Source organism: Stylophora pistillata, chromosome 1 (genome assembly GCF_964205215.1).
Source record: "Stylophora pistillata chromosome 1, jaStyPist1.2, whole genome shotgun sequence".
Lineage (NCBI taxonomy): Eukaryota > Metazoa > Cnidaria > Anthozoa > Scleractinia > Pocilloporidae > Stylophora > Stylophora pistillata.
Genome location: NC_142519.1, coordinates 42,531,514 through 42,557,092, shown reverse-complemented (window position 1 = coordinate 42,557,092; position 25,579 = coordinate 42,531,514). Strand labels below are relative to the sequence as shown.

At 37.9% G+C, this 25,579-nt stretch overlaps 2 pseudogenes; both read left to right on the top strand.

Annotated features, from left to right (window-relative positions):
- The first annotated feature begins 3 nt into the window (after positions 1–3).
- On the top strand, positions 4–20,246 carry LOC148742632 (uncharacterized; annotated as a pseudogene).
- A 262-nt stretch (positions 20,247–20,508) lies between these two features.
- Positions 20,509–21,143, top strand: LOC148742631 (uncharacterized; annotated as a pseudogene).
- The last annotated feature ends 4,436 nt before the right edge of the window (positions 21,144–25,579 follow it).

Genomic DNA, 25,579 nt, shown 5'->3' with positions numbered 1-25,579 from the left:
GTAATGACTGGCCAGGGACACACAGTGGATGACTTTGCTGATGGAGGCCTGCTCAAATATCTTCACGAGACCCTCCCGATTGAAGGCACTCCTCAGGATTCTATTGACGAAGAAATGACTTCGGATAATGGCGACAGCGAAGTAATACAGAAATAATTACGTAATGCTAAACGTGTGCTTCAGTTTGCGCACAGTACTCGTTATACGAGTCAATGTTATGCTTTTGATGAGCGTATGTTTTGAAACGTCCCGCCCAACAACGTATTATTATGTTGAATTAATTAAACTATTGCTCTCATGCTTGTATCTCAGTTATCCGTTTTTGTTATCCAAATAGAATTCGTAGAGGACAAATGACGCCAAAGACGAGTACAAATATCACGCGGTATTTGTACTCCAGAAAGCCGGTTAGACAGGTTTTCTCGCATCGCGCAAGCGAAGAATTGGATTAAAGTTACGGGAAAAAAGATGGCGGACAATTTGAATCATATTACTGACGACGAAGAGTCGGAATGGGATGGCAAATATAGATTTAAGTTTATTAGTTGAATCGAACGAAGAAAAAAAAGCTAGACGACCAGGAAACGTTTTCATTTATTGAAGAAAATAGAAACAGGAACACGACAACGCATCAATTCCGTCCCGCCTCCTGAAGTAACAGTTTGGCGGGTTGGATAATAAATAACTCATTAGACGTTTGGTTGTGTAGTATCGCTGAGTATTTTTACTAAATACGGCACAACTCGTAAAAATACTCAGCAATAATACACAACAAAACGTCTAATAAGATATATATATCTTATTGCTAGACACTGTAAAAATATCACTGACAAGGAACTTTTTTCTCTGTGGATAGCTAAAAGCGGAACCCCATTTTTAAGAAAATAGGAATATTTCAAACTGTTTGGTTGGCTTTGCGTTCGACTTAACGCAGTCTTGATACCTTGTTTCCGTTCTTGTGCTCCATGCTCAAGCGATACTGATGAATATACCGTAATATTAACTGTACGTTGACCCCAATAGTTGACTGTCACGTTCTCAGGACAGACTATGCAAAGCAGAAAACCTGACTCTTGATTAAGGATACAAAACTGTTCGAGAGTTTTCGTGATGATAATAGTTGTTATATTGGTATTACCGAGATGTTGCTGTCAATCCCGAGAAAGCAAGATATTGGTTTACTTCGTAATTCGGTTCTTAAGTCAATCCCGTGCATTTTCCACGATTGTCCGCGGAGGAAAGGGGCAGCTGAAAAGTCCCTGGTCCTGATGCCTGTTACAAGAACATGCACAGTTTGAAAATAGTTCTTCAAGCAGACTCTTTGTGTGTTTGGGGGCAGGGGGGTGAGATAGGATCTGTGCAATCAGTTCTGACATGTGGAAAATGCATAGGACACAACTCTGCTACTTTAGTACGGTTATCGTTTTCAGGCACAATGAGAATTACATGAAAAAAATTGATAAATAAAACGGAACAGAATCGTTGAGACAGAATCGTTACGACATCAATGGGTTCTCTGCATCTTCTATTTTCTATCTGCCCTTTCGCCCTCCCTTCCCCTTCCCACGTACAAAACAAAGATCTGGTCGGCTTGCTGACAAGTATTATTATTAACAGAGTTTTAACTAGCCGCAGCGTATTGTAACGCGAAGGGTATTTTCTCTTGCGAAATACTATTTATTAACACTTTATCACCGATGAAGGAGACAAGTTCTAAGTAACAGAGACTAAATAATGTAACATTCAAAATAAAACCCAACGAAGCAAATACGTTTGATAAGTTCCTTTCTTAGCTGGTGCATATTCGCTCACGTTTAAACCAATCGTGTTCAAGCAAAATTGTATGATGGATTAACTATCTGAACAGATCTTGGACATCACTGTCCGCCTGTTATCCTTTTTTTCGAGAGGTAACAATCATAGTCACGTCATTTGCAGCCTGGAGACGAAAGATTCCGGAAGCCCAGCTAAAGATAATACGGTTCTTGACAGCAGTGTCAGTTCGCTTTCCCCTATTCTCTCCCAGATCAGAACATGTGGACCGCTATGTAAAGAAATACTGCAAAGTAGTAGAATGATTATAGATTTATTCTTCAGTTTAAACTTATCTTACGTTTGTTCATAGAAGCCAAATGTTCATATTTTTTCTTAATTAAGGTCGACATCGAAGATGATACTGATCGTCTAAAAAGTCATAATTGTTGATCACGCTCTTCAAACTGCCATACTCCTAGCCTCGGTCGGATGATGAAGTAGAATTATTGCGTCTCACTATGAGCCACACCTTGGTAAGTATTCCTTCGCTCTTTGCTTCGCACTAATTAAACGGAACAAAAGAGCAAGGACTAGAACCAACTTGCCACCGTGATACTGGAACATGTAACCATTGGACCTTGCCACGTAGTTTCTACTGTAGCACTGTATCATTCTGTGTGAGTCCTCGGAGTCTTATTCCTCTTTGTCTATATCTTCCTGCGTAGTAGGTGATGCCCATGGCTGGCGTTCTCCTAAACAAGGCTGTGTGTAGAAAATTACGGCGTTAACATAACAAGTGTGTTCCAAAACACTATCCTCCAATCTTCTTGTATCTAATTGAGAAAAACAATTACAGCCTTTAAGCCTGCGGAATGGACTACCACTGTAAACAGTCGAATGTACAGGGCAGAAAAAGTGCAGGTTCAGTCTCGAAACAAAGCATGCGTGGTTGGTTCCTTGAGGTCCCTCTTATACATGTCTACTTACTGGGTTATAAATCCAGGAGCTGATGCAAAGGGTGGGGTAATCTCTAAATGATCGATGGCGTAACCAATAGCATTTAAACCAGAAAATTCAGAACCCAACACCAGGAATATAACACTTGTTCTCCTTAGCCAAATATAGCCTGTTGCCACTATAAATATTCCAGCTAATAAACCTATGGACAGAATCGGAGAAGATTCATCTTTAAGTGAATCTTGAAGTCAAAATTTCATCCACTATCAAGTGAAGTTTACGCATGGCCCGCATACATCTCTCCACATACGCTCAGACTATAAGTTTTGAAAATTTGAAAAGTTTGTTTTGACTTAAATGGAACGCCATAGATTGGCGCGCGCGAAATACCACAAAAACGATTCTACAATAAAAAAAAAAAACTTTTCATTCATTTTCTCAAGTCAGAACAAGAAACTCACAATTCATCGAAAACATTACTTATTTCCTCTTTTTTTTGTTCACTGTTGTCACTGTTTTTTTTTTTTTTTTTTGCAACAAATGCGAAGAATGTTTGTTTTTTTGTGCAATAAAGGCGTACAAGAGAACCAGAGCCGGATGGCTTTTTCCCGACCGGCTCACGTCAACCCGTCCAGCCCTGCACACGTCAGCTTTTGGTACACTTTTCTATGGGATTGCGCGAGCGGGGCCAGACGGGTCATATGATAATTTTACTAATCCCTGCGACAAAGACGATCATATGCGAGCCTTAACAGAATCATAGTTTATGCTAATGGCCTTAGCGATTGCTAACTACTTACAGATATACAAATGTAAGTATTACCTGCCCCGTAGAAAGCTTTTCATGTCTTAGTCTTGCCTAATTTCTATGAGAATTTACTTTAAGGAGATGCGGACAAAAAGGGTTAGTTGTAAGGCTCATTTTTCCAGCGTCTCGAGTTGGCCCGCCTGACCAAGACCAACAATGTGGCAATTAGAGAAAAAAAAAAGCAAATTTAAAAACTGCCAGGGAGCTGGATTAAATCAAAGTCATCAACAATAGATAGTTCTCATTTGACTTTAATCGATGGGTTTTAAGGATCTTAATCACAAAATAATGCCCTCAAAAACAAACATCTGACAGAGTAATGGTAGCAAATTTTAAAATGTCGACTATTTCAGCGATATTCCCTCGTCATAGATCTAACAGAGGGTAAATTAATGCTCAAGACTTCTTCTAAACTTTTCAAAACTCGCCACAGTTGCTTGCCTAACTCTAGAGAATCATAAGGAAAAATGCTTATTGTTTGACTTTGCCGCAGATGCCTGATCCAGTAAGGTGACAGTTTTGATGACAGTTTAATGACACAGTACAATATTACAAGAAATATGCTCTGCCTGCAGTCAGCAAAGGCTTGTCAAGGCGGGCAGTGTTTAATACATATATTAAAAAATATGAAATAAAAAAGATTTACAGAGAAGAGATTCAAAATTCTAGACAAATTACACCTCAGGGAAGGAAACTTTCTTTTCAATTCACTTGTCCCTTTGGACAAGTGTAGTGTGTATTTTACTTGTCCGGACCACAAAACTACTTGTCCCAAAAAATCGGCAACATCGATTTAGGGTTTCAAAATCCTTTTTTATCAGTTCAACAATGCACCAGTTAAGTGGAAATCAATGGCGACGCTGAGCGAAGAAATCAAATACACAACTTGCACAAACAGAAAAGAAAGTTTATTTCTTAGGCTCTTAGTTGTAAAATATGGGAAAAAATGATTTATTATTTATCCAAAGTCAGGCAACGTTAGAGCTCTACAACTTAGGCCTAGTTTATACGTCGCTTCAGTGGAATTTAATTCAGATCAATTTAATTCCATTAAATTCGTCGTTCCTTCGACGTAAACCGTGGCGTGGTTTTATGCGTCGAAATCAATACGATCGAATTTAATTCTCTTCCCAAATGCAGTGCCTCGGGTCGCTGCGGGCTCGCCAAAATAAATTGAAATACATTACGAAAATGTATGCATTTCATTCGACGCGGCGCTAATGGGACGTTAAAACTGAAGACGTGTTATTGCTATTTTATCCGTCTTACCAAGACGGATAAAACGTCAAGGACGAATTTAATTTACCAGACGAATTTAATTCGTTTTAGACGTCGCGCTATCGTCAAATTTAATTGCTTGTGGGACCTTGAAATAAATTCGACTGTAGCGCGACGTATAAGCTAGGCCTTACTTGTCCAATCGCACAACTTCGATCATCTTTTTCCTTGTCCGAATGGAAAAGTTACCCGTCTCGGACGTTCGGACGGGCCAAGTTTCCTGCCCTGCAACTACATTAATACATTTAAGATAAGGCAAGAAAACAGAACAAGCTGGGGTCTTATAGTTGTGCTATTAAAGTAGACAAATCAATATAATCGTCATATTTTTCGAGTCTCTAGAGGAGCAAATCATGAATTTTACTTTTAAAATTGTATTTTGATAAGGTCCAAATTACACAAAACAACTTTGTGTTCTATAATAATTATGTGGTTGCCATGACACCAACACATGAGAATTTTAACAGTGATAAGAGTTTCCATCAGAAGGTCAACCAGCAAAATTAACATGTATTGTAAAAAATAAAGGAGACAAAACACTATTAGATATGGTGTTACTGCTAAAGTAATCTAAAATTGTGGACAGAGAAACTAAGTTGAGATAACAGCTAAATGCAAGCTTGGTGTTTGTCTATTAGCCTGTGTATAACTGTACAGCATGTATATGTCACACCATTTTGACCCCTACTTCATTCTTCAATGTTGTTTTATAAGTGACCGTGGTTTTTTTTTTTTCCTTGGATAACATTGATGCTAATGTACATGTACTGTAGATTAGTTTTATTCACATTATAGTGACTTTTGATACCAAAATGCACAAGTACTTTGCTGAAAACAATACCATAAATACTCAGTGTAACAGTATAAGACTGCTGGTTTAATTAATAGTACGAGCATATACAACTTTGTAAGGGGTTTTAGGAGGGCTTATAAATAAAGGGCCTTACAAACACAATGTATATATCTAAGGGAGCTTAAATTTACCAGTACAGAAACACTTTGATACAAGCTGTGGCAGCACTCATCAAAATATGTTTTACATTTGAGAAATTGAATTCATCTTATTACATTTGGAACAGAATTCAAATAAAGCTTAACAACTTGAACAAAGTAAGCTGGAATGTAACAAAAAAGGAGTTCAGACTTTTAGCTTGAGGCTTCCAGCTTTGTTATAATTAAAACAAGAAAAACCATACAATTTTATCTCAGCCAGTAAGAAGTACATCATTATGAAACAACAACATTGACCACGCTTTGTAATGGCAATTATGATCTTCCTGGACAATTAGATGCTACAAATGCTGTATTTTAACTGATGCAAATAACGATCTCTTTTTTTTAAATGGCCAGAGCAGCAGCTGCTTGTGAACCACTTGACGTGGTGATTGCGAGTTGTTGGTTTGTGGCAAGATTACTGAGTTTATTTAGAAAATGGCCATTTCTTACCTTTTGATTGTGTTTTTTATTTTCTTGAGATCTCAAGACACAATAATAACGTTCAAAAGATATATTTTTAAAAAGCGAAGACAGATACGACTCAGTTTTACTTCCTTTAAAAAGAATAGATAGCATTCTTGTCTTCTGACTGCTGTCATCAAACTATTTGATTCCGAGAACACCTTCGCGACATAGAAAGGAATGACAAGGACACATCAAAACCAGTCGCCAGACACTTTATCTACCTATAATCATTCTAAGCAGTGTCAATGAACGCTGTTCATTTCTACTAATTCATTCTTCTTTTTCTCGTCACCCGGTTCCCACCCAGCGTTTAAGCTCCACTTTCTGCATATAAACACACACAACACACGATTCTCCCATTCGCTCTAAGGAAGGGCTAACGCTCCAAACGTCAGCTGTTTAACTCTTTTACGGTGGTGGCCAATTTACAATTTCAACTTAGTTGATAAAACCAAATTACCATGTTACACCAACCGACGCAGCACCACAGTTTCTTTGGAAACTTACCCCTTTTATTCCTTAATTTTGACATTTAGAAAACGGAGGAAGTTGACCGACTTAGCATCACCTAGATAATTATAGACTGAAATAAGCAGTCTATTCTCATTTGCGTAAAGGCCGCCGCACGTCGAATTAGTAAATCGGATAACTCCGCACTCTCGTGACTGAAATGCTATTGGCCGTAGAAGTCCTCAGAGAAATTCCCAAGACCTTTTATACGCTTTTGCAAGCATAACTTTTCTCTCCTCGCACGTCTACTGACGCCACGGTCACAAGAACCTACTGATTCGCTGAGATTTGGAAGAAAGCATAGCTTTCTTTGCTGTTGCTTGTGTATAGAGTCAACCTGTCTCTATGTCTTCGATAAGAACTCCTAATTGGAAAGTCTACAGAAGGAGCGTCAGTCCCGCGATATTCTTTGGTGCCTAATAAGTTGGAAACCATGCTTTATTGTGCAAGGTGACTTCACTCACTTTAAAGCAGCTGATCTGTCACATTTCCTGAAATAACAGGAAATTCATTTTATTTCTGAGACGAGTCTTTGATCAAAGGCATTGTGGAAGAGCTTTCTTAGCCTAAAGCTGGAAACGTTCACTACAAAGGAAATAGCCTTACCCAGTTGATGATAATATCATTATATCAGATTGATCTCCTGCATGTTGATTGGTTATAACTAGTGACCTATTACAGGACTGAGGCGTAGATGACGTCGCCACAAACAACAACTGGCTTTTCAGTACAGACTGAAAAAACAGGTTCCACTTTAGCTCGTGTCTGTTAAGTAATATTTCAAAAACGAGTGCGAGTGTTTCATCGGGGTTTCCAAACACGAGAAAACGGATGAAAGCACGAGGCCGTAGGCCTCGTGCTTTGAAACACGAAGCACGAGTTTTTGAAATTGCTTCTCAATCGTGCATTATTAGCCAAGAACAATGAAACTCTTCTGACTGATTTTGGCATCTCACGGGGAATTGGGGTTTGACATTTTATCAAGCTCTAGGGTTTGATATTTCATCAAAGTATAGTGGAAAAGCCTCTGTTCAGTGTTTAATTAGGGTTTCTAAATGCACACATGTGGCCAAATTTGCGTAGTGTAATTGGTTTGTAACTTGATGAGTTATTAATAACCTTGAGAAGTAAGAGATCATAGTAGAAGGCAAAATGCAATAAGAATACCGGTTACTCATTCGGTGGCGCAACTTCTACATTATGACGTCATGTGTGATCTGGCAAATGCATGGCCACATGGAATATATTTGTTGATGTCACACAAATTTGGCTGAATGAAATGCATCAACAATAGAGGTGGAAAGCTACGCTTTCCTGCAATCGTTTTGCTCATTGCTGTTTATGTTAAGTCGGGGATTAACAATTTTCAGTCAAATCTATCACAGTTTCTCCGAACCGTAAGGCTCTGTAACCGACTTGGCGCGAGCACATAACTTCGTAAAACAAAAATTGTTCAACCTCAAAAGCAGTTTTCGGATAAATAGGGGAGTTTTGATGGATTCCATGAAAGTCCTATGTAAGGAAATAATTAGGCGTACCTCTTGTCCGGTGGAAGCATGGAATAGTAAAAATATAAATCAGAAAAAGTGGTGCGATTCATGGTGATCTACACCCTCGACAAAAGGTCCTCTCATTCTTACATAAAATACAAAAATAGAAATTGTATATCAAAAAGTCAAGGTTAATCTTTCAATTCTCAGTTTTCTAGTTTTCAATTCTAAGTTTTTTCATAGCATTAAAGAAGTGCCGCATGGCATTACAGAAAAAAAATGGACTTCAACTTTTCACTTCGAGACGCTCCAAGCACATGGTAGGACTACCATGTTGAAAATGTGTGAGAATAATGCACCAGACACTCTTGTCTCACTAAACAGATGATAGATTTTTTCGCAAGAAAAAAAAATTCCTAGTTCACCTGAACCAAGTCGAAAATTTTTGCTTACCTAAATTATCTAAACTTATAATTATGCTCAAAGAGTGAAACAATGCTTCGCTTGTTAGCTCAATCTACTCTGCATTCAGTTTGGGTCAGTTATACCAGAGCGGAGTACTTGTAGCTCCTTTTCAATTCAGTTTTTTGAAAAACGTGGTGACACTGTTTCTGTCGTTCAAGTGAGTCACTACCGCGCCCAACTTATTGATCGACAGTCAGCACTACAAACGTCACAGAAGGAAAATTCGGACCGCATCCCTTACCAAAAAAGATAACCTTGAAGTATACTTCAAGTATACGACAAGCGTATTGCACTCTGCATCAATAGTAGTTATACTGCAATCATACTTCAATAACCCTTCAATAGTACTGCACATGGCTAAGTACAACTGCAGTACCATTTTTGAAGTACACTTTAAGTATACTGTTTAAGTGAAAATCATTTTCTTTGTTGTTGATGTAGGGTACAAGTATACTTTAAATGTCTCACACAAATGTAAATCAAGGTCAGGTCTGATTAAGTAGGACTGAAATAACTCTACTGAAAAGGTACTGATGCCTCAGTTGAAATATTATCAACGAACCTTTTCCATTCCATTAATTCATTCTTGTTTTTCTCGTCACCATGTTCCCACCAATAGCGTAGCTCCACTTTCTGCACATGACACACACAACCCACATATCCTCCATTTGGTATGACGAAGGGCTAACGCTCCAAACGTTAGCTTCTTTAACTCTTTTACAGTGGCCAATTTACAATTTCAACTTAGTTTATAAAACCAAATTACCTTGGTAACCCCCACTGACGCAGCACCACAGTTTCTTTACTGAGAAACTAATACCCCCATTATTCCTTAATTTTCGCATTTAGAAAATTGGGGAGAAATTATGTTCAAGTCATACATGTTTTTCCTCAGGCTGTTTGAAAGGTACATTTAGTAAGCTCAAATAAAAAATGTAGAGGAAGCATGATGTTTTTTTAGTCAGGTTGTTGAAGGACAATAATAAACAAAACACGACTGTCAGAGATAAGCACAGATAATGTTGTCATTAGTAAGCTAATGGAAAGAAATTAGTGGAGGACCCAATTTTGCCAATGAATTTAGTTGCAGCTGAGGAATTATTGTGGAAAAATAAAAAAGATGATGAAGTAAAAAGAGCAGTAATATGTCAGCCATTCTCTCTCATGGTGGTGTGAACTTCCTAAATGTCCACACTGTGGGAAAATCACTATACTTGAGCTGGTTAGGCAGGTTTCCAAATTTCACAAATGAGACCTGGCAAGCTATTCCTAATAGTTATTTTAACAAATATGGAGGATTATCTTTCCTACTGAAATGTAATTACAACTCCAAGCACTTTGACAAGAAAATGCCTCTTTTTTTATAGCGAGATGTTAGACTATTTCAAGGAATTACGCAGGGGTTATCCTGATGTGTACATTAGTGAATTTATTCTTTAGAACTATAAAGAAATTACAATAGACAGCAAATCTATTTTCTGTATATATTTGTTTGAAAAAGGAATTTATTTCACACAGGACTTACTAAATAGAGACGGTAAGTTCTTATCTCTAGAAAATTTTCAAAGGAAATATAATGTTGAAGTAAACTATTTAAAATATTTTCAACTTATTGCTGTAATCCCAAACTATTTGAAGAGAAAAACAGAAATATGTTAGAGGAATGGAATATTTAACTATCTGTCTAAAAACAAATGTATCTCTTTAACTAAATGTAGATGTAAAGATTACCACAAATTACTTCAGGAAAAGATTAGGATTTGATGCCCCTCTCGATGAGGGACTTTTTTTGAGGTACTCGCAATGGTTATCGGATCTGTCAAAGGCGAATGTATCCAGATTCAAATATGTTATCTTTCAGACGAGAGCATAATTTCAATTCAATTAGACGGTTTTGGAGATGGGTCAGAAGTTGCGTACGCGGAAGCAGTTTATCTAGCTAAGAGTTGAGACCAGTCAACGAGTCTACGTTCGGTTGTTGTCTTTGAGTTTTAACTCGCACTTATTTTAAATCCCTGAGTTCGGAATTTTTACGAAGTGAAAGGGTTTTATTCAAACCGAGTGTTGCGATCATTTTAATTACATATCTTTTGCGGAGTTCGGACTCTAGTTTGTTTTTTCGCTGTTTGATTTTTTACAACAAACGAAACGGAAGGAGGGAATGCAGCATACGCAAGCATGCATCAGTTGAGTATGATCCTGGCACCAACGCACGCGCTCACGCCGTTGCCAGACTCCTCGAATCGCTTTTTTCCCTATTTTCCCTTTTGTTTGTTGTTGTTATTGTTGCTTTTTTATCTTTGCACGAAGGACCTAAGTATAAAGGTGGACCTCGGGGTGATTGCAACGATTACGGGCCAATCTTGGTCCTTTCAGTTATTTATACGGTTATCGAAAGGCACGCTGCAAACTCTTTACTTGTTTACTTACAAGAGAATGGCTTGATTTTCCGAGTGCAGTCAGGATTCCGACCAAATCACCCGACGGAGACTGCTCTCATCAAGCTCATTGACAAATTTCTGTTTGACGTGGATACTGATAAAGTATCAGGCCTTATCTTTCATTGACTTCAAAAAGGCCTTTGACCTGGTAAGCCATAAAGTTCCATTAGATAAGATTGGAATATACAACCGAACTGTTCGAACTGTCAAGTGGTTTGAATCGTATCTGAGTCAGTCTGTTAAGGTTAATAGCACTATTTCCTCTCTTATGTCAGTTAAACAAGGAGTACCCCAGGGTTCAATTGTTGGACCTATATTGTTCTTGCTTTTTGTTAATGACTTGCAACTCTATGTTAGTAATTCTAACTTTGATATTTGCGCGGATAACGCAACCCTTTCATATGGTACAACCTGGAATAATGAGAAATCATTAATGGAAAAGTATATCTCAGAGGAAAAAGAAAACATTGGAAATTTAGCTAGAAGAAAAGAAATGTACCTCAATGAAACAAAACAAATCCATGTTATCGACTGACAAGCGTGTAAGGAACCGGTCGGGCATAATAATAATAATTACACAGCATTTGTAGTGCGCAAATTCCATGTGGATCTGCTAAAATGCGTAGATAGCAGAAGGAAGTCCTGATATCCACAAAAATTATACCGAGATCGAGCAAGTTAGGACTCATAAACTCCCGGGTGTTGAAATTGACAAGGATTTGAACTCTGATGCACTTACTGGTACTTTATGTAAAAAGCTATCTGAGAAAATTGGGCTTCTAAAGCAACTCAGCCCCCTTTTAACTCGTCCACAGCGGGAAACGTATTCTATCGCAGTAATGAAACCCACTCTTAATATGGATCAAATGTCTGATCATCTACAAACAAGGCTAATCAAGACAAAATTTTAAGACATCAAAAGAGAGCAGCAAGGGTAATTCTGGATCCGCCTCCCAAAGCAAGATCCATGGAACCATTTAAAACCCTAAATTGGATCCCATTCTACCAAGACTCGTACATCAACAGAAGCTCACTGCTTTATAATAGAATAAAGAAGAACACTCCTAAATATATGAACGATATTTTGAAAACAAACTCAGTTATTCATAATAGGAACACTCGATATAGCAAGTTAAATCTAAGGTGCCCGATATATAAGAATGTTACTGAGGATGGCCGAAGTTTTACCGTGCGTTCAATTAAGGAATGGAATTCCTCTCCTAGAGCACTTAGATTCTCCAAAGCATCATTAAAGAAGGACATCCTAAGTAAATAGGAAGTTGATTTAATGTTTTCCAAATCATTTGATTATAGATATCTATGTGTTTCAACACACTAGGTATTCGCTATTCTAAGTAAATAATGACTAATAATTCTTTATTTTTATTTCAACTATTGTGATACCTTTTCATATTTTACATTTTCACATTTTTAAATCGACCTATTTCTACATTTTGAATTTACTTCTATATTTATTATTTGATACATGTTTTTGTTTCGTTTTATTTGAAGGCCACTGGGTCATCAGCTCATTAGTTCTGTCACTGATATGTATGTGTCACCCACATTAAATAAAGTTACTCACTTATCTTCTTACTTACTAAGTGAGTAGCGCTACGAAGCTATAACATCGTCAGCCAGTAAATTGTCAAAGAGTAGTGGTAAGTATGAAAGTTGACAGAGAAAATGAGTTCCCACCCAATATCCGCATTGTTTGGCTTTTATTGACGTGCTTTCAGCCAATGCATGTATTGAAAAATGACAACAACCGATTCCTACTCATGGAAGCGCGTGCATCATTGATCAAGTTTTGGCACCACTGCTTTTGAACGCCTCTTCAAACAACACAAATCTTTCAGTGTGAGAACAGATAAAGCATTTTTAACCTGCTGGTTGCCAATAACCTTTCACTATAACCCTAACGCGAATCGCGAAAGGGTAACACGTTAAAATGTTGCACACAGACATTCACGTGCTTATAAATCTCCCTCAACACGTGCGCACAAGTCACACCTCACGTAAGTTAACTGTAACTGTCTTCCTAACTAGAGACATACTCTGTCTTCTCTGAGATGGCAGAAACCCTGAGAGTACGAGTACCTTGGAAAAAAAATTGAAAATACTTCTAAGTTAAAAAAAGAAAGTTTTTTGATTGAAGCTGCATATATATAATAAAAATTGATTAACTACGGATTACAAGTCAGTTTACAATTAAAATAACTTATAACCTGGTTGAAGACTTCTTCTGTGGTAGCAACTGATGAGCTGTCACAAACGTATAAGGTAAACACGTAAAAGTATCGATCGAATGGAAACTCCGACTTACCTGCTGGTAGATCAACTGCTCATATCTTAAGAAATATTGGTAAAATCCGTATAAACCAGTCATATATTTTGGACGATTTGAAATCCGCTCTTTTATACTTTTAAAACTCTTTGATGAAAGATGTAGAGACGCAATGTGTAGGTATTCCCATGGTTAGATAGCCGAGGGGCAAATAATACAGGGGAGGGAAGATTTTATCGTCTAGTTTGATATTTTACGTCTGGTCTAAGGTAAAGGGCCACCTCTTCATTATGACATTACAGCAGTTGAGAAAGCTTTCTTTTTCTTCAGGTTTAAAAATTTGATTAACAAAAACTTCTTAGATTGGAATGTACAAGTTCTTGCCCGACGAGGACTGGGAAGGGGATAGAGGAATGGCACTTAAAGCTATTCTGAATGAGTCGTTGAGCTTGAGATTTCTCTGCAGTGTCCGTTCGATCTTGAGAAGCCGTCGTGTGACCTTTTCCTCCTTTTCTATAAGAGCCTAAATACTTTCACTCTGATAATGATGTTGGTCGAAAGGGTGAAAACTACAGTTTATCTCTACCACCCTCACTTCAACAACAGCTAAGCATTAAAAGATAAATCTAAATAATGTTTCTTTGTCCCCCTCACACTCTCTTCACCCTTATAGCTAGGCTCAGCCACTTAAATAGCTTGGCTGGCTACAGGGCTTTTTTCTGTCTCGTTGATGAATTTTCAGATGCATTCGGGCCGTGTGAGGTGACTGGAGGTAGTTTAGGAAGTTCTGGGTCTGTACCAGGCCTTTTCACTGACCTTGATGAAGTCCAGTGTTACTGGTAACCTGCAGCGATCCCCTGCTTAACCGGCAATGGACTACAGAGTATATGTATCATGCAATTCGGAGGAAGTAGCTAGTAGTGATACTTCCTATCCGCTGGTGTTACTTTCTGTTGTAAGTCTAAGATACGATTCCGCAATATTGGTGGCTCAGCCTAAAAGCAGGATTGAAATTTTTTTATAAGGGAGACAATAGCACAGTTTCACAGAGAGTCTTGCATTCATTGAGCCAACCGCAAAGTATTTATTGTCATATTACTAAAATGTGCACCACAGTCACTAATCACCAACCTATGCGTGAGTGCATCTGTGTTCTGTGTAAGATCTCTGTAGCTTCGCGTCGCAAGTCCTGTCAACGTCTCATTGCTAGCCAATCACTTTTATAAACTTTGTTTCCATCTTCACCATCATTATTATTGTCACTACCGTTTCTTTAAGCGCGTCAAATAATTCTTTGTTTTAATATGGTATTAACTTAACTTATCCTGCGAGTAATGTTCCGCACTCAAAATTGAAAAGGTGAGCATGAATTTCAAGCAAAATGCTTCTTTTAGAGTTTCAAAGACAATCGAATCAAGAGACGATCTTTTAATTTTTCTAGTTATAACCGCATATCTTGATTTTGAAAGAAATCTTGCGATTCAACTAGCTTGGTCCGCTTAAGGAGCGATGCACAACTAAATAAATGTCCACAGCTTCTGCTCGAGTTCCCATTATCTTAATGTCCCTGATAAGATCCCCTGAGGAGTTCGAAGAAAAGAGTGGCCAATCAAAAACCTTAGATTTTTCTCAAACAAAGTATCACTTGATCTAGGAATTTTCTCATGTTTTTCTTCGCTTATTTTATCCCTCCAAAGCGGAGCAACAGCTTGATAAAACAACTTCCACTTCCGGTGACAACGACTTTTCTCCTTAGAAGAGGTATATTGTCAGACGCCGTAAATTGTTTATTGGAAATGTTAAGAAGTACGAAAACAGGCTTAAGACACATAAATATAACTGATAAGACTTTATTGAGTAATTTCCTAGCGATGTATGGCTGAGTTTGTAATACTTCGAGACCACTACGCGATGATAATCTCACCCGATAAACCTTACGCAAGGAGAGAAGTTTACTGGTATGTTTTATAACATATTTCGTGCTTATTCGAAAAAAAACTTAAATTTCCCTCGTATCAGGTTATCTTAATCCATTTATGATAAAAAACCGTTAAAACCCTTTGATCTCTTACCTCAGCTACACCAACTCTATGAAATAAATTATCGTCGGTCCGTTGTGCAGATAATGTACAATCTTTCAAAAGACTTCTTAAAACTCACCCATTCCAAGAGGCTTAGAGATTTAAAATAGCTGTATCTAGTTCTGAACTCACCTAGTTTTATGAGTTATATTTTAATTTTAATTACCATAATATAATTGCTGATTGTAAAGCGCAATTATAATATCATTACTGATTGTAAGATTGCAAAGCGCAAGAGAACATCTTCGTATGATTCCAGCGCCAGAGAGGTTTTAATTTATTGTTATTATTATTATCTACCTATAAAATCGCTCTTTTTTAACGTCAAAGCAACCTTTCGCCAAATGTCTCCTAGCAGCTTACAATGTTTGACCTGTGGCGATCCCAGAAATTTTTGCGAAAACTGAAGGATCCGTTCATTGATATAATCGATTTGTTGCCATACTTTATGATCATGACCGATATTGAGAGAGGTAACATGACTTTTAAGTCTCGCTATATTTCGAAGGAGGTCTTTTGAATGTGTAAGATTGCTCCATGTCAGGGTTTTCCATCTGAGTAGTTAAGCATCATGATGCCATTTGTGACAAATTTCTAACGAACAACGAAGGGAGATCTTTTTTACAACTATCATTTGGTTCTGTCACGCTTTGTCCTCCATACGTTTTCTCTTGCAAACCTCTCAGGGTAGAATAGGTGCCGATTATAACTGAGCTTTTGACCTGAAAGGACTTTCACAAGGAAATTTCTGAAGAGTGCACCTGTAGTTTAATGATGAGTTGAAAAAAGCGTTCAAGATGACTTGGCAGTACAATGCTTAAGGATTTAAGCACAGTTTTTCTTCAGCAAGTTTTCTATCAAGTGTCTTTGATAAGCTCATTTTACTGGAAAAATGTATGGAGTGGTAAGTTAAACTTTCCACTGAAACTTTCTGGTGAAAAAGTGTTGCTGTAAATATAAACGGTTTATACTTTTTCTCTTGTAAGTATGTTCTCTTTCTCTTGATCGTGAATGTCTACAAGAGTAATTTTTTTTTAGCGCTTTGTTTAGCCAGAGACTAGAAACATTTTTAACACGCATTTGTTTTCAAGTGTCTTATTACTTGACTTCTCCACGCTCACTGAGTCCTAAAAGGCTTAGAGCAAAATGTGCTCGTAAGAAAGTAATTCTCATGCCATTAAATAAATCGAATATCATAAAAAAATATATGCCAGTATGGATGAAGTAAAGAGAAATGCTCACAGCAAGGCAGTCGAAGCCAGGCAATTGAAAGCTATCGCGTTAGTGTAAACTGAGTTTGCAGTTGGGTAGCAAAGATACCGATCACGGACACTTTCTAACAAGCACCACTGGAAACAGGGCAAGTCATGAACTAGCTTTAAGGTTGGTATGACTTTCATATTTAGCTTCCCGCTCCCGACATTAACGATGGTCTTCATTCTGACAGAAGTACTCTACCAAATGAATATAGATATATAATTAAATAGGTAATAAAAGGCAGCATAAAATAATGTCGATCATCATCCACTTTAAAATTGCTAAGATTTTCCTTCCTTGGAATTTAACCAAAAGAAAAAAGAGACAGATAGGTAAAGAGATTAATTTCTAGTTGATAAGCTACGGAGTAAGAGAGCGATAATTCCAGTGAATTACATTTGCTCTTATCCGGCTCATCAAAGGTTGAAAAAGCAACTTAGTCTCCCCAGGCGTGTTAATGCAAAAATATCAGCAGAAATATTTGTTGAGTTCATCACATTGAGAGTCCACGCTGAAGGCTCGCGAGAGGGAAGTAGGGCCCCAAACTGAAAACTTGGCAAAGGAATCATGTCTGGAAGATTTAGAAAGCGAAAGAAAGCTGTGGAAAGAGGATATTGAAAGGGAAAATGTGGGGATAGGAGCGTCGTGAGACATGAGATGACTGCGATCTCAAAGCTATGTCCACTTTTCACGGCAGTTTGTGAGGAAACAAGCGGGGTGACACCTACTTTTTTTCTCAGGTGTTTGCTAAAAACAGTCTAATAAAAAACATATTTGAGGAAGAAAAAGGTTTGATCGTAGAACATGATTTTTTTTGGAAAATAGTTCCGTATTTGGTGTATCAAGGCGAGGATTCAAGCTAACAATGGAACTGCCCGAAAAAGTGCAAAATCCCCCCAACCAGGCGATCAAAAACAGCTAAAATTAAGCAATACTGCTTATTTTAATAAAATTAGCTTTAATTTCAAAATATAATTTTGTGTTTTTCAAGTTACCAAAGCTAAATTCTGATGAAGGAGATTCGAGTTTTTAACGCACAACCAGTAAAAATATCCCATTCTAAGTGCCTGCTGACGTGTAAACAAGCACGGTGACCCCCATTTTGTTATATCATGAATGTGAATTATACCAAGTTTCAAAAAAAGTTTAATAGTAGAACAATTCAAGGAAGTTACCTTAAGGTAAAACATGGAATCTAAAAACAGAATACGACGTTGAGAAAACCGTTCTTAAGCTGGATTTCAATTGAAAAATCCAATTCCAGATCGCATGGGTTTCTATATATCACGTCTTTTAGGAAATCCAGAGAGGGATTTGCAAAACTACAGCTGTTCACGAAGGCTCTCTGTAGAAGATTCTTTCATTTTTGACTTTCAATTTCGCTTCTCCCCTCTCCCTTCCCCACTATTTTGTTTTCAAGCCTGGCGCACGTGATTTTTGTGAACTGGTTTATCGCGTCGGGGACTTTGGGCTTGGCCTTGATATTGAAAAGAGGCTGGCGTGTACATTTTGCTCTTGTATCTTAGTCTTTTTTACTTATTTTCAGTACGGAGTTTAGTTTGGGTTGTTGTTGTCTAATTCCTCATTTTGGAATTTCAAGTTTAAGGAGTTTAATTCAACTACCTATTGTGAATTTCAATGACACTATTTCTACGAAGTTAGGATTCTAGTCTCTTTCTTTTACTTTTGGATTTCTTACATGGTGCCGAGACCCGAAAATTTGACTCACTTAAGAATTTCCTCTCGCAGGAAATGCAACTTCTGACAGGAGTACTCATGCCCGCTAGACGGAAACTGCCTTTAACAATATATTATCTACCAAGCTACCGTCACACGTAAAGACAACTCGACGGATTTATACATCGGACTCACTGTAAACGACTTCAAGACCCGCTACAAGAGCCACACCTTATCGTTCCGACACACAAAACACCGCAACGCTACTGAACTCAGTAAACACATGTGGACACTTAAAGACGACAGCATCGGCTATTCCATCTCCTGGCGCATTCTATCTTCACATCTGCCCTACAACAGCTCAAGCAAACGATGCAACCTATGCCTTAAAGAGAAATTACTAATCATCTGCCGGCCCGACCTATCTTCACTCAACAAACGTAACGAACTCGTCTCTTCCTGCCGACACAGAAACAAAGCCCTCTTACTCAACAGCTGACTTGACACTTTTCGCACCAAATCAATTATGTCATTAAGATCCCTTGATGAGTGGGCAACCACGAAACAGGTCTGTAGGGATGAAATGTAGTTGATTTTTTTCTGCTTATCACACGTTATATCTTATTACATGTTTTGTTGTGTTGTATCGCTGAGTATTTTTACTCGTTGTTTGCATTTTGACTCGCCTTACGGACTCGTGAAAATACAAACAACGTGTAAAAATACTCATCGATACTGCAAATACTATGTCTAATAAGAGATTTATTATCCGACACGCTAAATTGTTATTTCAGTGCGGGCGAATTTCGCGGATATTTCTGGAGTGCAAATATCGCGTGACATTTGTACTCATCTCGCGCGTTACTTATACTCTACGAAGCACATTTGGATAATAAAAAGCATTACTCGATGAATTTAAACCTCCTCTGGCGAATCAATTGAAAACTTATCGGATTGCTCTTACGAAAAATTTAATGTCCTTGGAGCCCTGGACGACGAAATTCTGGCGTTAATGACAGAAGAGCATATATAGCGAGGATGAAATCCAGCAAACTGGGAACTTCAGGGAATCTATTTATCAAATGATGTGGAAATTGACGAAACCATAAACGCAGTTGAACTGGAAAGGGCCGCAAATACAGTGATGTCAATTCCTCTCTCTAATTCTAATTCGTTCACTGAAAGTCTGGGAATCGGAAAGGCAAAACTATCGAAGATTGATCTAAAGAAGTAAATTCTAAGGTGATCCCATTTCTTTCAAACCATTCTAGGACTCGTTTGTAATTGTTGTCGGTGAGAACCCTGGTTTATCGGATTTTGACAAATTCAATTAGTTGAGAAATTTTTTGGAAGGGTCAGCCACAGGAGCCATTCGAGGGCTACCGCTAACAGCAGAAAAACTACGAGTCAGTCAAATTCACTCTAAAGAGACGATTTGGGCAACCCCAACTCAGATTATCAATCGTCACATGAAGGGATTAGTGAAAGTATCAGCTGTAAGCGCGGACAATGATTTGAGACGTCTACGCCTTCTTTATGATCGAGTTGAAGCAAACGTTCGAACTTTGCAAACCCTGAGAATAAACTCTGAGTCGTATGAAAGCTTTTGATTCCCTTTCTGATGGAAAAATTACTTCCGAATATGCGTTTGATAATTTCAAGGACTGGGGATGAACCAGAATGGGACTTGGATGTTTTTTAGTGCATTTGACCGTGAAATTGAAGCGAAAGAGCGATGCGAGCCGATTGGAACAAATCCGACCGATCCCCTACCCCTAAGAAGCCTTTCTCAGTGCGGTCAAGAAAAAGCAAAGAGTTTTTGTCTCCTTCAGTCTTTGCTGATCGGTCTGAGGAATCTGTAATCTGTACCTTCTGTAAGCAAGGGCACCCCAGCGCGAGATGTGCTGTAGTCACTAACATCGAAGCCACAAGAAATCTGTTGAAACGAGAGGGCTACTGCTTTATTTGTTCACGTCGAAACCACTTTGCGAGGAATTGCTCTCAAAGCAAGACATGCTGCATTTGCTTAGGAAGACATCACATGTCAGTTTGTGAGAAAGCCAACAGCCGTCTTCTCACCTCAGAAAACACAGCTCAAGGAAATAAAGTAATGACCGTAAATGTCGTAAATGAAAAAAATCGCCGAGAGAACAAGTCCTCTTCAACAGTGTACGTGTACTCAAACACTTCAATTTTGTTGCTAACAGCCGACACCTCTATGTCACAGATCAATCAACCTCGTTTTGGCTATGCTCAATTCTATTTGACAGTGGCAGTCGGCAGAGCTACATTACCAAAAGAGCAAAGGAAAAATTGGGAGTGTTTCCGAAGATAAAAGAGAAGCTACCCATCAAAACATTTGGAGAAGAAAAGGAAGACTTACAAGACTGTGGCATTGTCGAATTATGTGTCAGAGGATTGAGTCAAAACTTAGGTGTTCAGATGACTGCTCTTACCGCCCCTCTCATCTGCAGTCCTTTGACGAATCATGCCGTACAGTTCGCTCAACAGTCATACAGTCATCTGGAAGACTTGAAACTTGCAGATCAATCGTCCGAGGACTGTGGTTCAAAAGTACAACACCCATACCTCTCCCTCCCAGACCCTTTAGTGGAAATGAACAAAGCAAGAAGATCACAATTCTTTTTGCTACATCAACAGTATTTTTTGTTTTAATTTTTATATTAACATAATGCATGTTTACTGAAAAGTTTGTGTTGAGAGTTTAACATATAACTGATAATACTCTCACCAGTCTAATTTTTATATGAGACATAATTCGCAGACCGGCTCCATATGGCACGCGCGCAAACAGCAACTTTAAAATAACTTTTAGATAAGATTGGTTTTTGATAAGCGTGAACGTTATCAACCTCGCTTTATTCTATCGGCGTCTTTTATTCTATTGGCATATATGTTTTGTAACTCGTGTACTATTAGTGAATCACCTTTATATGGTTTTGTGCTGTTTACTTTGGCTCGTTATTACATGCCTCCAAAAACTAAATTACTTGCACATGAAAGAACAGTGCAATGAACCGCACGTATCAGACGTCCCATAACTTAAACAACAAGTGGGTACGCGAGAATTAACTAAATGTATAAAGAGAAGTCTTCACTCACCTGCTCCGATAAGAACAGTCTCCTTGAACTCAACAAATATTTCTGCGGATATTTTTGCATTAACACGCCTGGGGAGACTAAGTCGCTTTTTCAACCCCTGATGAGCCGGATAAGAGCAAATGTAATTCTTACGGCCAGGCCAGTCGGTGGTTAAGTGTTCTCTATGTTTGGGGCAGATGATTAAACATCCTCTCTAAACATACCAATACGTCCCGCCCGGTTTAGTATCAGTTCCGATTCGCTGACTTCTGCCTCTCCTCGACCACGCCTTCCACTAATTCCAAGACTTATGAGGTGCGAGGTAGGTAAGTAAGTAAGTAAGTTAGTTATGTTTGTAAGTAAGTAAGTAAGTGAGTTTATTTATTCACGTTGAACACAAAAGGGCTTACGACAAAGCTCGTAACAACGTGCACGTGCTAAATACTTAGTAAATAAACCCCTTCGGACGGCTGGTATGTCGGCTGATAATGTCCGCGGCTGAGATTGTCCGAAAAATGAATGTTTGGCCGAGAAGCGAGGCTTCGAATGCAAGTATGAAACCTTGAGGACAATCTCTCAGCCAAGGATATTATCAGCCGACATACCAGTAAGCCAGAACAGGGTTTATTTATTTCATAACCTTCCCATTCATTCTCACATCGCAATTAAACTTCGCGTAAACACAGTAAAAAAGCCAGTGGTGATCTGATGGCGAATGCGCGTGATTGACGAAAGCAAAAAAAAAAAACAGTTTTGTTTCCTTCCATGTTTTACAGAACGGAAATGTTCAAACTCTTGTGTTGGCTATGTTTCTTTTACACGGAAAAAATCGGAGGACAAATATCGACGCGGACGGGGGTTATTGCGTGATAACTGTCCTGTGATTTTGCACCATGTGACGTAAAGTAACCAATAAAAGCGCGCCAAAATTAATGGGTGGGTTATAATAATAATAAATAAATTAAAACTTTTATGGTGCGGGAATCATAGGGATATGTTCTCTCGCGCTTTGCAATATTGCAATCAGCAATGATATTATAATTGCGCTTTACAATCAGCAATTATTTTTATAATAATTAAAATTGAAATATAACTCATAAAACTAGGTAATCTCAGGACTAGATAGAACTATTGGAGTAAGCTATAAGCCTTTTGGAATGGGTGAGTTTTAAGAACTCTTTTGAAAGATTGTACATTATCTGCACAACGGATGGTAATTCATTTCATAGCGCTGGTGCAGCCGCGGTAAGATATCAACGGGTTTTAACCATTTTTTTTTTTTTTTATCATAAATGGATTAAGATAATGTGGTACGAGGGAAATTTAAGTTTATTTTTTCGAATAACCACGAAATATGTTATAAAACATACCAGCAACGGTTTATGGTGAAATCATCATCACGTAATGGTCTCGAAGTATTATAAGTCAGCCATGCATCGCTAGGAAATTACTCAATAACGTATTTTCAGTTATATTTATGTGTCTGAAGCCTGTTTTCGTACTTTTTAACGTTTCCAATAAACAATTTAAGGTGTCTGACAATATACCTCCCCTAAGGAGAAAAGTCGTTGTCACCGGAAATGGAAATTGTTTTATCGAGCTGTTGCTCTTTGGAGGGATAAAATAAGCGAAGAAAAACGTGAGAAAATCCCAAGGTCAAGTGATACTTTGAGAAAAATCTAAGGTTTTTGAGTGGCCACTCTTTTCCTCGAGCTCCTCAGGGGATCTTATCAGGAACATTGAGTGTTATTGTCAGAGAAAACCGGGCAGGAGCAAAAGATCGAGGTCGGCGTTTGACCTCCACCTTTTAACCATATAAAATTCACCCGCAAAGATTATCAACGGAGGTATTTTCAGAAGTTGGGGGTTTTTTGTTTGAAGATAAAAGTTTTCTTGAGATCAGGGCCTTCCACGGGCATGAAATATCGAGATCTTCGGCGAACTTTTGTCGAACCTATATGCATTAGCACGAAGTGAAAAAAATTGCTCTTCTCTTTCTGAGATCTTTAGCCTATAATAAACCGATTGAAATATAATTTTCAATATTTGCCCCAGTTCCAGGGGCAAACAGGCTTCAGACACATAAATATAACTGAAAATTAATAAATTACCATCCGTTGTGCAGATAATGTACAATCTTTCAAAAGAGTTCTTAAAACTCACCCATTCCAAAAGGCTTATAGCTTAATCCCATAGTTCTATCTAGTCCTGAGATTACCTAGTTTTATGAGTTATATTTCAATTTTAATTATTATAAAAATAACTGCTGATTGTAAAGCGCAATTATAATATCATTGCTGATTGCAATATTGCAAAGCGCAATTATAATATCATTGCTGATTGCAATATTGCAAAGCGCAAGAGAACACATCCCTAAGATTCCCGCACCATAGAAGTTTTAATTTATTGTTATTATTATTATCTACGTACAGAATGTTTTTTTTAACGTCAAAGCAACCTTTCGCCAAATGTCTCCTTCTAGCAACTTACAATGGTTGTCCCGTGGCGATCCCAGAAATCTTTGCGCAAACTGAAGGATCCGTTCATTGATATAATCGATTTGTCGCCATACTTTATGATCATGACCAATATTGAGAGAAGGGACATGACTTGAATCGCGTTATATTTTGAAGGAAGTATTTTGAATGTCTAAAATAATCTCAAAAATATCGTGTGGTTAATGCTTAACAAAAAGAAAAAAATAAAAGAGTTAGTCCATGTTAGGGTTTTCCATCTGAGTAGTTAAGAAGTATCATGATGCCATTTGCGATAAATTTCTAACGGACAACGAAGGGAAATCTCCTTTACAACTTATATTTGGTTCTGTCACGCTTTGTCCTCGATACGTTTTCTCTTGCAAACCTTTCAGCGTAGAATAGGTGGTGATTATAACTGAGCTTTTAATCTGGAAGAACTTTCACAATAAAATTTTTGAAGGGTGCACCCGTAGTTTAATGATGAGTTGAAAAAAGCGTGCAAGATGACTTGGCAAGGACAATGGTTAAGGATTTACGCAAAGTTTTTCTTCAACAAATTTTCTATGAAGTGTCTTTGTTAAGCTCTTTTTACTGGAAAAAAGTGTGGAGTGGTAACTTTCCACTCAAACTTTCTGGTGTAAAAGTGTTGCTGTAAATATATACTGCCCATGCTTTTTTTCTTATAAGTGTGTTCTCTTTCTCTTGAATGCCTAGACGTGTAATTTTTTTTAAACGCTATGTTTAGCCAGAGACTGGAAACATTTTTAACACGCACTTGTTTGCAAGTGTTTTATTGCTTGACTTCTCCACGCTCACTGAGTCCTAAAAGGCTTGGAGCAAAATGTGCTCGTAAGAAAGTAATTCCCATGCCATTAACTAAATCGAATATCATAAAAAATATATGCCTGCCTAAATGAAGCAAAGAGAAACTGCTCACAGCAAGGCAATCGAAGCCAGGCAATTGAAAGCTATCGCGTTAGTATAAACTGAGTTTGCAGTTGGGGAGCAAAGATGCCGATCACAGACACTTTCTAACAAGCACCACAGGAAACAGGGCAATCCATGTACTAGCTTTAAGGTTGGTATGACTTTCATATTTAGCTTCCCGCTCCCGAAATTAACGATAGTCTTTATTCTGACAGAAATACTCTATGAAATTAATATAGATCTATAATTAAATAGGTAATAAAAGGCAGCAGAAAATAATGTCGGTCATCATCCTCTTTAAAATTGCTAAGATTTTCCTTCCTTGGAATTTAACCAAAAGAAAAAAAAGACAGATAGGTAAAGAGATGAATTTCTAGTTGATAAGCTACTGAGTAATAGAGCGACAATTGCAGTGAATTGAGTTTTCTTCCATATTTGATTTTGACGGACCGAGTTGTGAAATTAACTAATAATGATAATGATGATGATGACATAAATATTGATGATGATGACATAAAAGAGAACATCTGCTGAGAGTTGAAATTCTCTTGCAAAGTGATGATGATGACGTTAAGGTGCATGAATTGAGCGTCATTCGCACTGTCA